General features: G+C 41.6%; 1 long non-coding RNA gene across 4 annotated transcripts in view; it reads left to right on the forward strand.

Moving 5' to 3' along the window:
- The window catches only part of LOC144894457 (uncharacterized), a 136,354-nt gene that overhangs the window by 71,075 nt on the left and 50,690 nt on the right, over window positions 1-14,589 (forward strand). For all 4 annotated transcript variants that reach the window (XR_013625065.1, XR_013625063.1, XR_013625064.1 and 1 more), the window contains exon 2: window positions 4,672-4,749. This is a non-coding gene — a long non-coding RNA (uncharacterized LOC144894457). The remainder of the gene's footprint in view (window positions 1-4,671; window positions 4,750-14,589) is intronic.

A 14,589-nucleotide genomic window follows, 5' to 3' on the forward strand; every position in this document is an offset into this window, starting at 1 on the left:
GTTTCAGTGGAGAATTGCATGTCACATACTCAACGCAAATGCAGAACTTCGAAAGCATCACGATAGCATCGGAATAGACGGCACAGTGGCTGCACGGTTATAAACCAGTATGGTTTAACCTTTGACCTATGTGAACCATTTTGAATGAGTCAAATGCAAATTAGTTGAAAAGTAATGACAAGTCAACGGCAGCGTCAGAGTTCAGTAACGACCTGATATCCAGCGCCATTATTAAAAATCGGTTTTGATCACATGACATATGTCAGGAGCTGGCGCAGTACTAGATATTATCGTTTGTATTTGAGGATATTTTGTTCCAATTTGTTCCTTATATTGACCTACTGTATATTGGATTGGTTTTAGCATCTCTAATGGACAGAATGTATCAAAATTGGGTCAAACTGTGATGATGTGCGGCAACAAGATGTAATCACTGTGAAACATCTTGAACAGGGAACCTCTTGATGAATTATTCATATTTTAAAAGCGTCACATCGGTAACTTGAATCTTATTTCGCTTCACATCTTCACTGACACTTTCATGAATTAACTTGTCTGACGGCTCAATCTGCCTGATGTGCTTTTTGTGATTAACTTTGTGAGCCCTGCCAGAGGAAGCGCAATGACTTGTAGGCTCGGTCCACTCGATAACGTCCCGGCAAGAGGCTACTAAGGGGGTGTTTACATACTAATGTACATGTGTATCCTATTGGGTGCTCCGATCTTTGCTCAGCACATGTGTTGCTTTTAAGGAAACAACGGAACAACCCTATGGTCACCTTTGCACTCATATTACCTAATATAGTAGACAATAAAATACAGAAAATAAGGCATTTAATACATTAATAAGACATAAATTAGACTCAGATATGAGTATTTGGGCTGTATTTGAGTGGCTAACGCACAGGCCACACAGCGAGGAGACCCGAGTTTGATTCCACCCTCAGGTATCTCTGTGTTCTCCGGGTACTCCGGTTTCCTCCCACATTCCAAAAACATGCTAGGTTAATTGGCGACTCCAAATTGTCCGTAGGTATGAATGTGAGTGTGAATGGTTGTTGACCCAAATGCTGAACTCTCCTTAAGACGCTAATTAGGACCAGCAGGCGAGCAAATGCAATTTAGAATATGAAAAATAGATATACTAACTTTTTTTTGGACTAAAAAAAAATAAAGGAGCAAACACAATAAAAACATATACAGTGAAGAAAATAAGTATTTGAACACCCTGCTATTTTGCTATTTCTCCCACTTAGAAATCATGGAGGGGTCTGAAATTTTCATCGTAGGTGCATGTCCACTGTGAGAGAGATAAACTAAAAAGAAAAATCCAGAAATCACAATGCATGATTTTTTAACAATTTATTTGTGTGATACAGCTGCTAATAAGTATTTGAACACCTGAGAAAATGAATGTTAATATTTGGTACAGTAGCCTTTGTTTGCTATTACAGAGGTCAAACGTTTCCTGTAGTTTTTCACCAGGTTTGCACACACTGCAGGAGGGATCTTGGCCCACTCCTCCACACAGATCTTCCCTAGATCAGTCAGGTTTCTGGGCTGTCGCTGAGAAACACGGAGTTTGAGCTCCCTCCAAAGATTTTCGATTGGGTTCAGGTCTGGAGACTGGCTGGGCCATGCTAGAACCTTGATATGCTTCTTACGGAGCCACTCCTTGGTTTTCCTGGCTGTGTGCTTCGGGTCGTTGTCGTGTTGGAAGACCCAGCCACGACCCATCTTCAATGCTCTGACAGAGGGAAGGAGGTTGTTCCCCAAAATCTCACAATACACGGCCCCAGTCATCCTCTCTTTAATGCAGTGCACTCGTCCTGTCCCATGTGCAGAAAAACACCCCCAAAGCATGATGCTACCACCCCCATGCTTCACAGTAGGGATGGTGTTCTTCGGATTGTACTCTTCATTCTTCTTCCTCCAAACACGCTTATTGGAATTATGACCAAAAAGTTCTATTTTGGTCTCATCTGACCATAAAACTTTCTCCCATGACTCCTCTGTATCATCCAAATGGTCATATGCAAACTTAAGACGGGCCTTGACATGTGCTGGTTTAAGCAGGGGAACCTTTCGTGCCATGCATGATTTCACATCATGACGTCTTAGTGTATTACCTACAGTAACCTTGGAAACGGTGGTCCCAGCTCTTTTCAGGTCATTGACCAAGTCCTGTCGTGTAGTTCTGGGCTGATTCCTCACCTTTCTTAGAATCATTGAGACCCCACGAGGTGATATCTTGCATGGGGCTCCACTCCGATTGAGATTGACCGTCATGTTTAGCTTCTTCCATTTTCTAATGATAGCTCCAACAGTGGACCTTTTTTCACCAAGCTGCTTGGTAATTGCTCCGTAGCCCTTTCCAGCCTTGTGGAGGTGTACAATTTTGTCTCTGGTGTCTTTGGACAGCTCTTTGGTCTTCGCCATGTTACAAGTTAAAGTCTTACTGATTGTATGGGGTGGACAGGTGTCTTTATGCAGCTAACGACCTCAAACAGGTGCATCTGATTCAGGATGATACATGGAGTGCAGGTGGACTTCTAATGGGCAGACTAACAGGTCTTTCAGGGTCAGAATTCTAGATGATACACAGGTGTTCAAATACTTATTTGCAGCTGTATCACACAAATAAATTGTTAAAAAATCATGCATTGTGATTTCTGGATTTTTCTTTTTAGTTTATCTCTCTCACAGTGGACATGCACCTACGATGAAAATTTCAGACCCCTCCATGATTTCTAAGTGGGAGAAATAGCAAAATAGCAGGGTGTTCAAATACTTATTTTCTTCACTGTAGTTATACACACGAGTGAATTTCTGTGAAGTTGGAGGAATTAAATATTTCCAAAGAAAACCTGTTTATGACCTTCTAAATATATTTAACATTGTTAGAGGCCTCTAGATATGACATAACAACCCTATGGTCACCTTTGCACTCATATTACCCAATATAGTAGACAATAAAATACAGAAAATGAGGCATTTAATACATTAATAAGACATAAATTAGACTCAGATATGAGTATTTGGGCTGTATTTGAGTGGTTAACGCACAGGCCACACAACTAGGAGACCCAAGTTTGATTCCACCCTCGGGCATCCGTGTGTTTTCCAGGTTTTCTCCGGGTACTCCGGTTTCCTCCCACATTCCAAAAACATGCTAGGTTAATTGGCGACTCCAAATTGTCCATAGGTATGAATGTGAGTGTGAATGGTTGTTTGTCTATATGTGCCCTGTGATTGGCTGGCCACCAGTCCAGGGTGTACGTACAGTATAGACAGTATTAACATGACTAGAGCCCTATTGACATGAAATAACACCCCTATAGTTACCTTTAGACTAGTATTATACTATCCATCCATCCGTTCATTTTCCTCCGCTTATCCGGGTCCGGGTCGCGGGGGCAGCAATCTCAGTAGAGAAGCCCTGGCTTCCCAGTCCCCGGCCACCTCCTCCAGCTCCACCGGGAGGACACCAAGGCGTTCCCAGACATAATCCCTTCAGCGTGTCCCAGGTCTGCCCCGGGACCTTTTTCCGGCTGGGCATGCCCGGAACACCTCACCAGGGAGGCGTCCGGGAGGCAACCGGACTAGATGCCCGAGCCACCGAGAATATACTACAGTAGTATATTAGTACATTACTACCGTAGTATATACTACAGTATATGTGGTATTTATATATGTGGTGGCGGCACGGCGGACGAGTGGTTAGCGCGCAGACCTCACAGCTAGGAGACCAGGGTTCAATTCCACCCACGGCCATCTCTGTGTGGAGTTTGCATGCTCTTGCGGGTTTTTTCCGGGTACTCCGGTTTCCTCCCACATTCCAAAAACATGCTAGGTTAATTGGCGACTCCAAATTGTCCATAGGTATGAATGTGAGTGTGAATGGTTGTTTGTCTATATGTGCCCTGTGATTGGCTGGCGACCAGTCCAGGGTATACCCCGCCTCTCGACCAAAGACAGCTGGGATAGGCTCCAGCACCAGAAAAGCGGTAGAAAATGAATGAATGAATGAATGTATATGTGGTACATATGTAGTATTATACTACAGTAAATAAAATCAGAGTAAATAAAGAGACATATAGAGACACATAAACATTGAGGGAGTCCGTTCCGTTTGACAGTTCTTCCTATTGTGGCTATTGTCTCATCAACATAATAACAATTCTGACACCAATACATCAACATGTCTTTCTATGCATTTCCATGAATGCATTATATTTGTATTGTTGTTGATCTCATCAATTTTATGCTTGAAAACCAATCACAACAGAGTAAGTGTGGTCGGAGGCTGCAAAATCCAAGATTTAGTATAAAGATTTTTTCTGTAGTATTTTATTGAAATAAACTATGTAGCTTTGCTGGGATGCAATATCATTTCAAACGAGCATCATAGCACCCATTTAAATGAATACCAACACAGATCATCATATTTTTTTTGTTTTGTTCCAACTCTTGATGAAATTGGGTACCTAATGATGTGGCCAGTGAGTGAACGTTTCCTGCAGCTGCAGTTCAGTTTCTTTAAACATTTTCCACACTGATGCCTGTGAGTTAGCTCTACTGCATATTTATGGACTTTTCATATGAGATAGTCGCTGAATCCTAAACATCTCACATACTCTTCAAACTTCTCTGCTCCTCTCCAATCATTAGAAAACCACAGAAGGAAACCGGTCCGAGAGATGTCGCTGCCTCTGAAGTTCAAAGTGTCACAGACAGACGATGCATAAGGTGTGTATAGCATGTGTGAGTGTGTGTGTGTGTGTGTGCGTGCACGCATGAGTGTGCACACCTCCTGCCTGATGATAAGCATCACTCATTACGTGGTGAGTTAGTTCTGTGCTACGCCTCATCACGACCCCACGGCTATATCACAGCATGCCACTCATCTGTATTCATGGCCACTGCAGCATCGTGCACACACATATGCACACACACACACACACACACACACACATAGCAGATAATGCGAAGCATCTTTACCTGATTCCATCCCTTTTACAAGCAACTAAACATTTCTATTACAAATGACATATTATATAACATTGTATTCATTTCACTCACACTGCATTATATACAGTATTTTTCCATAGTCTATCAGGATGTAGCACATGTAATCCGTATGACCTTGTTAAATAAACTGACTGTGTGTGAGAGTGAGTCTGCCCCGGAGGTCCTTTCATCATCATTATTATGTCTTAACATTACATGTTGTTAATTATTGACATTTTTTCCTAATGGCATTATTATATTAAAACCACATAATTGCTGCAGTAATGTATACCGCATTTGCTGAAGCGTGCCACTGCGGGCAGCATTTGAGAAAGTTACAAAATGTTAAAAGGCGCAAAAGGTCACAAAGTGAGACTGTGACCCAAATGCTGAACTCTCCTTAAGACGCTAATTAGGACCAGCAGGCGAGCAAATGCAATTTAGAATATGAAAAATAGATATACTAACTTTTTTTTGGACAAAAAAAAAATAAAGGAGCAAACACAATAAAAACATAGTTATACACACAATTTCCGTGAAGTTGGAGGAATTAAATATATACATAGAAAACCTGTTTATGACCTTCTAAATATATTTAACATTGTTAGAGGCCTCTAGATATGACATAACAACCCTATGGTCACTTTGCACTCATATTACCTAATATAGTAGACAATAAAATACAGAAAATAAGGCATTTCATACATTAATAAGACATAAATTAGACTCAAATATGAGTATTTGGGCTGTATTTGAGTGGTTAACGCAAAGGCCACACAGCTAGGAGACCCAAGTTTGATTCCACTCTCGGGTATCTCTGTGTTCTCCGGGTACTCCGGTTTCCTCCCACATTCCAAAAACATGCTAGGTTAATTGGCGACTCCAAATTGTCCATAGGTATGAATGTGAGTGTGAATGGTTGTGAGCCTATCCCAGCTGTCTTGGGGCGAGAGGCGGGGTACACCCTGGACTGGTCGCCAGCCAGCCAATCACAATTTGGAGTCACCAATTAACCTAGCATGTTTTTGGAATGTGGGAGGAAACCGGAGTACCCGGAGAAAACCCACGCATGCAAGGGGAGAACATGCAAACTCAAGGCCAAGGGTGAGATTGAACCCTGGTCTCCTAGCTGTGAGGTCTGCGCGCTAACCACTCGACCACCGTGCAGCCTCAGTGTAACATTATTGACACCTAACATGTATTTGAATGCATCTTCTGAATGCCTTATGTTTGTATCTTAGTTCATTTAGGTACCGTGTGGCATATGTGTTTGTTTGGTTCAGATATACATAAGGGGTTACATTAGGGAGCATCATGTGGTTCCAATTGCACAATTCAGAGTCCTAAGAAGCCTAGTGTTTAATCTTACTTCTTCTTTATGTCTATTATGGAGCTGAAAGGGAATAATTGAATGTCGGATGTAACTAAATACATTGTAGCTGTTCCAACATAGGGATTGGTCATAACAAAAGATTCCTTACCGGATAGCAATGTTCGGCCGATGTTTTTTTCCTAAGAGAGTCTTCTTCTTACATGTGTGCTTCCTTAGAGATTAAGCTGAGAGAGCAGAATTTAGTGACAGCTTGTCCTAACATGGTGTTTCAAGCAGATGGTGGAGACAAAGGACAAACAGCAAGGGAGCTGTCTTTTTCTTTCCTTTTTTTTATTCACGAAAAAAGGAAACAGTTGGATTTCCTGTCATCTACTGTTCTGAACCTTAAACACCAACAAGAGCAACAGATTGTTTGGACGTTCTCTCACCATGTTTGTGACTACAGCGCTCATATTTCAGCAAGCATTTTTATTCTTTTCTTGTCACGGCACAAAACAGGTTGGTAAAGTCAAATATGATATCTAAATTATACCTGAATCAGAATCAGATTTATGCTGAATATGCTTGCATAAATAAGGCATTTGACTTTGGGAAATTAGCTCTCACTGTACATATTCTATACGTAGACACTCCTAAGTCACTCAGTCTGTAAACAAAACACATAAAGGACATAAAATACAGCAGTAAAACACTAAATACAAACATGAAATGAAGCAGCAATGGGGGAGAAAAAGCCAAATTGTCAACAGCCTTTCCATATCAATAATAAGAGCACAACACGGCTTAGTTATTACTATCACTTTCATAGGATCAGTGACCTGGCAGTTACAGCTATATATATATATATATATATATATATATATATATACATATATATATATTATGCATTATGCTTCCTCCTGCATGCTCAACAGTTGGCACCGTGTTCTTTGGTTTGAAAGCTTCACCCTTCTTTCGCCAAACGTGAGCAACATCTGCCCAAAGAGCTCCATCTTCATCTCATCTGACCACAGAATTGACGACCAAAATGCCTTGGCTTCGTCTAGGTGTTTTTTGGCAAAGTCCAGATGTGCTCTTGTGTGGTTGGGTTTGAGGAGTGGAGTCTTGCGTCCTCCACTCCTCTGGAGTGTCTGTCTCGAGATATTGCTTCCCTTGTCACCGAGGTCACGCAACATCTCCTTGGTGGTGATTTTCTCGCCTGCCTGGCTAAGACTTTGGGCTTCCTTCCAGGTCTTCTCAGGTTCTTCACTGTATGGAATTCTTTATATTGCTTAATGATGCTCTGGACTGTGGCTCTATGGACCTGAAAGCGCTTGGATATTGCTTTGTAGCCCAAACCATCCTTGTGTGCATCCACAATACACGACCTCAGGTCCTCACTCAGTTCTTTCTCCTTGACCATGGTAGAGAATCTGGCGATGACTTCGAACTGACAGTGACCTCACCAATCCCCTCAATTTATAGTTAATGTTTACTTGGATTTGTTGAATAACATTGCGGGGACCAACAAGGCACATCTTGCAAGTAGAAAAATACTACTAACAATGAAAAACAGATTACTTTATACTTCAGGAGGACAAGGGTATGAATACTTTTGAACAGGGATGGAAATACAAATGTTATCATAAATGTCATAATGCCCATCAACCCAAATCAAATGTGCCTTGGATTGTTGCATAACAACTATGTCTCACTGAATCAAGGTCTATTCCCAACGCATAATTGTAGAACAGAATTGAACATTACTGGATTTTTACAGGGAGTATGATTGCTTATGAGCACAACTGTATATATATATATATATATATATACATATATATATATATATATATATATATATATATAATATGCCATAATCCCTCACATATTGTGGTTAATTGGTAATTGGTTAATCGGGCAAGTACCCGTAGAGTTTGTTTGACCTGACAGAATCTCTGTGGCCAGCCTATGACTCGAAAATCAGTCGTATCGCAGTATGGATTTACTACCAACTGAAATTGAGCCAACAAAACAGCCATCATTAACTAAAAAGCTGTAGCCATGATGGTGGTAGGTAGCGACGTGTCCTGTGGCTGCATGAGTGATGCCCCACCTCCCGGGGAGCTGTGGTCCATTGAGAAGAAACATGAATTCGAACATGTGCTGTGACATACACAATTCCCTTTTTCGCCAATACTTGCCTTGACACAAAATGTTTGGGCCCATACGAGGAGGCCCGCAGAGAACCAATTAGTCTTCTTTTTTTTTTTTTCTGTACTCCTCTGCGGAGACACTTTTGCCAACATGTGCACTTTGGCTTCACACAGCGCATTAGTGCATCCATCAATATTCAAATCAAAGAGGAGGCAAAGACAGCTTGAGAGAGTGGAGTGTCCCTCTGTGCTCTGCTTGGAATGTATGTACGACGGGATGAATTTGTCGGGTTTGTGACTTCTGGTCTGGGTGACCTTCTTGCATGATCATTTTTGTTTTGCCTTTTTTGGAAATGACTTTCTTCTGGTTTCTGATTGGCTGCAATTTCCTTACGGTATATGAGGTAGCAGTGATACTTTTTGACAGAATTGGTGTGTTTTTATGTGAACTGAGTTGTTTTCTTTAGAGGGATAGTTCAGACATGAAGTTGTATGACATCCCCATCAGCAGTGTAGTGCATCAACGGTAACTTGGTCCATCAGCATCAAGAGTGTAGTCCATGAGCAGCAACTCACCCCCCCACTTTGTCTCCTAAGTTCAGTTCTGGTCGGATTTCTGTGATGAAGAACGTAGTTCCGCTTAATTTCTGGAGCAATTTAAGTGAAGAGGTTCACTTCTGACAACAATGTGTGTTCATTCATTCATTTATTCATTCATTTTCTACCGCTTTTTCCTCGCGGGGGGTGCTGGAGCCTATCCCAGCTGTCTTTGGGCGAGAGGCGGGGTACACCCTGGACTGGTCGTCAACCAATCACAGGGCACATATAGACAAACAACCATTCACACACATTCATACCTATGGACAATTTGGAGTCACCAATTAACCTAGCATGTTTTTGGAATGTGGGAGGAAACCGGAGTACCCGGAGAAAACCTACACATGCACGGGGAGAACATGCAAATTACACACAGAGATGACCTGCGCGATAACCACTTGACTACCGTGCAGCCCCTTTATACTGTCTTTTCCATTTAAATAACAACCATTCACACTCACATTCATACCTATGGACAATTTGGAGTCGCCAATTAACCTGGCATGTTTTTGGAATGTGGGAGGAAACCGGAGTACCCGCAGAAAACCCATGCATGCACGGGGAGAACATGCAAACTCCACACAGAGATGGCCGAGGGTGGAATTGAACCCTGGTCTCCTAGCTGTGAGGTCTGCGCGCTAACCACTTGTCCGCCGTGTGTTCAAAAAAAATTATTTCCATCACAAAAATACGTTCATCACCAAAATCCGACCAGAACTGGTTAATGGACTACACTTCTGATGCAGAACTTCATGTCAAAAATCCGAACTATCCCTTTAAATCAGAAATTTTGGACAGAAGTCATGGGAATAAAAATAGAGCATAAACATAACAGTTGTGTTAGCTTCTCTCTGCTAGCGTCTATATGCTGGAGGCGGACACACAAACAAAGTCAGAGCTGAGCTGAGCTCTGTGGATGTTTTTTTCCAAATGGACTGAAACCAAAGCATGTTAGACACGCTGGGATGCAGCAGGCAGGAAGTCAAACCCTACACTTGAGATATTTGTCATCCAACTTGCTTCATCCTTTTTTTGTTTTCCTTTTATTTTTTTCTCTCCTCCTGCCGTCTATCCTCTGGTTTTTCTTTCATTTCAAACCATTCCGCTGGCATTGGGTTTGTGTTACTCTGCCAGTGTGTGTGTGTTAATCCCACTGGTGATGCTGTGAATTGGGGGATGTATCAAACATGTCCGCTGGGTCGCTACTTGGGTCGTGTTAGCAGCGTGACCAACAAGGACAGCCTGAGCTCCACTGGGTGTACACTGTGGAAAATGTCTTCATTTCTCATTAGACGCTCCAACATTAGAAAGTATTGCAGTAGTACTGGATTATTATTTTTCGAAATTCAGAGAGTTTAGCATTAGGTGGTTTACCTAATGAAGTGTCCGTGGGTTGAATGTACAGTAGGTGGAATCTGGAAGGTGTTCCGATTGCTCCAAGGTCAGTATCTTGGTTTCCTGAGGCTATTTAAGACTTAAGCCTTCAGCGCTTTTCTGCTTTGGTTTTTCTTTAACTGTAATCAATGTAAGTCAGTTTTTTGTATTTCTCACTTTGAGCAGAAAGTATGGTATCCTTCTAAAAGGTGAGTCAACCTGTCTATACCGCCTCCTGTTCTCCCTGTTGGGGCCCAAAAACTGAGGGAAAGAACCTTTTTACGACCTCTATTGATTGGGCTGGAGAACAAGATGAAGTTGACTTTTAATTAAAACTCAAACTCACTCGGACTAAACTGTCAACATCAACATTCTTCTGCCTTGCAGCGAACCTCCTTAGTCTGCACGTGGAGATCATATTCGGATCATATTGAGTCTAAAAACCAAAATTGTGTATTGCATTTTTCTGCTTACATTTTCAACTGTATTATAACATTTTACTTTATATAATATAAATAAACAATATAATATGAATAGATTTTTTTTAGCATGTTGGCCAAGCAGTCAGGAGATCTGGAAAATCTGGGTTTGCATGTTCTTCCTGTGTGAGCATGGGTTTTCTCCGGGTACTCCGGTTTCCTCCCACATTCCAAAAACATGCTAGGTTAATTGGCCACTCCAAATTGTCCATAGGTATGAATGTGAGTGTGAATGGTTGTTTGTCTATATGTGCCCTGTGATTGGCTGGCGACCAGTCCAGGATGTACCCCTAACTATCGGTGCCCATAATTATCGGCACGATATCAGCATAAAAATGCAATATCGGTTGATATCGGTATCCAATTTTTCCTGATCATAAAAACCGATATTAAAAAAAATGCTGTATACAACACATATGTTTATTCCACCACAGGAGAAATGTCATGTTAGACGTATTGGTATCGGTATCGGCTGATATCGGTATAAAAAATTTTCAGTTGGACAATATCGGTTTTTGGCATAAAGCCAATATCAGACAACCCTAGTCATTATCCATCCCGGAAACGCAATCTCTGCCGCACATACGTAAGTGAGGACTACGTCACTTCTACTTTACCAAATTGTTAAGACAGCGCTTCTATGATGTCATGTATAGTTATTCTTTTTTTAAATGTATGAACATAAGTGATCAATAACCGCATGTAATATATGGGGGGTTATTTTATAAGTCACTATTATAAAAATAGTCTATTAGCATGTGCATGTTTCTATCGTATTTTGACTACTGAGACTGAGCGATGTATGCAATAAATAAATTAATATAGTTTTTTTTTAATATAGGTTTTTATCATCTGAAAAAAATCTGATCTGATATCATATTTTTATGCTGATATCGGGCCGATAACTATTGACACCATTAAATGATGAAGTAAAGGGCTAAATGAACATGCAAGGTTATTTTTGATTGTCATTGAAGACACAATGTGGCAGCAAGACACCGCATGGACGGGATCTACCTATTTTGTCCTGAATTAATTCATCACTGTGTTTGCCCCTCCCCCTGCTCAGTGTGGACACAGGGACAACGCCACACATCTTGAGCAATGAAATTGGCCTTTAACAGACATCGAACGAGGGAGCCGACTCCTTAAAGCCGGATTCTGACACATCACTAGCCGGAAGTAAAATAAGTCATAAAAGACGTCGTCACGCTCTGAAAGCCAGGACAAATTGATGACCATTAATTAAATTTTTCTTTCATCATCCAATCGTTAAATTGCTGTTATTCTGTCTGGCGTACATCTTACGAGCACAAACAGGTTGGCTAAATGGAAGACATTTTTAATAAGGCAGGAACAACCTTTAATTGCAGGGTGTCGTTTGTCAGGGGGCGACGCTAACGACCCGTCGATAATGAGAGCAAAAGCAGTGAAATGATAGCAGGGTGAATGTGGTCACCGGCGACGAGGAGGACTCTGACTTTGAAATAAAAACGTGACATTATTAGCACTGAGGATGCTTTGTTAAACAAAGCCGGCGATGTTGATTGGTTCTTTGATGTCAGCTGACCCACACACACACACAGCAGCGACACACAATGAGCTTGCCATGAATACTATACATCTTTTTTTCTTCTTTGCTCTATTTCAGTGACACAAAATGACACCCGAAGCGTGTCTTTGTTGCAGCCTCTCGGTTCGCCCGCTAATTAAACGTGCCAGACCAAACGCTGGAGAGCCATTTTGGGCTTGTTGGCAGCAAATGGGCTCCCTGTAGCTCGTTATGGGAGAGAGAGGCCATTGATTCATGAAGCCTCTCCACACTTTGGGCCCCCGATTGTGGTTTTCAGTGTCTCGTTAGCTGGCCTTTAAGTGCATACAAATGTTAAATAGTCTGAATGAACTCCTTTCGTTTAGGTCACAGAACGGAAGAAGAGAAACGAGGAATTTAGGTTCACCTTTTTGCCGCTGCTTCTGTTTGAACTTTAGCAGCATTCTGCTTCCCAATTAGTTCTAAAGGGCACTTTATACTCATTTTGGAGCCTTTTTTGGGCGAGGGACAAAGTTTGTGACATGTGTACAACCACACACTATTCGGTTTCACACACAGACCTCGCTTACACTGACTTTGTTCTAAAACTTCAAGCGAAAACCAAAACGTAGGAAACCATAGGCAATTTCCCATAGGAAATGATGTAAATCTACACCCAAAATTATTATTCATTGATTCATTCATTTTCTAACGCTTTTTCCTCAGGAGAGTCGCGGGGGGTGCTGGAGCCTATCCCAGCTGTCTTTGGGCGATAGGCGGGGTACACCCTGGACTGGTCGCCAGCCAATCACAGGGCACATATAGACAAACAACCATTCACACTCACATGTTTTTGGAATGTGGGAGGAAACCGGAGTACCCAGAGAAAACCCACGCATTCACGGGGAGAACATGCAAACTCCACACAGAGATGACCGATGGTGGAATTGAACCCTGGTCTCCTAGCTGTGAGGTCTGCGCGCTAATCACTATACCGCCGTGCCGCCACACCCAAAATTATTAACAAAAATAAAATTTATGGACAGTAATTGTAATTTTACATGCAAAAAATGATGTGAAATAAATAAAAATGACAAATGGACTTCCCGTACATATCATCCTAAAATATGAGTAAACACACTCATAAAGCTTGAGTCACACATACAGAGCCGCACTAGCATGCTGTGCTAAACTAAGCTAACTTCCATTTATTGTCCATAAGAGGGTTTTTTTCATTTTTTTAACAACTTTCACCAGTGTTTCAGGCCGCCATTTTAACACGTTTAAATGAGGGGGGGGTTGGGGTTCTGCAGAGGAAATGCTTCCCCACACAAATATCCCTTCTCCTTACAATGACAGTATTTCATTCACATTATGTCCATTTCTACAAGATTCTAGCATGAATGTGAGTGTGAATGGTTGTTTGACTATATGTGCCCTGTGATTGGCTGCCATGCGTGGGTTTTCTCCGGGTACTCCGGTTTCCTCCCACATTCCAAAAACATGCTAGGTTAATTAGCGACTCCAAATTGTCCATAGGTATGAATGTGAGTGTGAATGGTTGTTTGTCTATATGTGCCCTGTGATTGGCTGGCTGGCGACCAGTCCAGGGTGTACTCCGCCTCTCGCCCCAAGACAGCTGGGATAGGCTCCAGCATCTCGACAACCTTAGTGAGGATAAGCAGCAAAAAACGGGTGGATGGACAGGAGGAGTTTTTGACATTGTTCGACATTGTGGTCGTCCCTCCAAGGAGCTACACAGCTACTGTACTCGAACATGCAGGGATGATTGACTATTTCCCATATTTACATACATGCAATATATAACTGGAACCATAACCTATGAGGCTCAATTTCAGTCTCTTTTCAACAATTCTTTTTTTTAAAGTCAAAAACTGTCCAAAAAGCCTTCAGTTTACAAGCTAACACATTTGGTATCAGAAGTGGGTGTAAAAAATGGACTTGATTGTAAAAATGTATTATAAAATATATTACCATTGTAAAATGAAATGTAATAATAATGGTGACCTACTGTATATTGACAGTAATAGAAAGATAAGAGGCTTATACTAGAGATTGATTGCATTGACCGCCTTTTATTGTTAATTGTTCTTAATGTGGCGGCACGGCAGT

The sequence above is a fragment of the Doryrhamphus excisus genome, linkage group LG20 (assembly GCF_037039965.1).
Source record: "Doryrhamphus excisus strain RoL-2023G ecotype Guam linkage group LG20, RoL_Dexc_Guam_v1.1, whole genome shotgun sequence".
NCBI classification, from domain to species: domain Eukaryota; kingdom Metazoa; phylum Chordata; class Actinopteri; order Syngnathiformes; family Syngnathidae; genus Doryrhamphus; species Doryrhamphus excisus.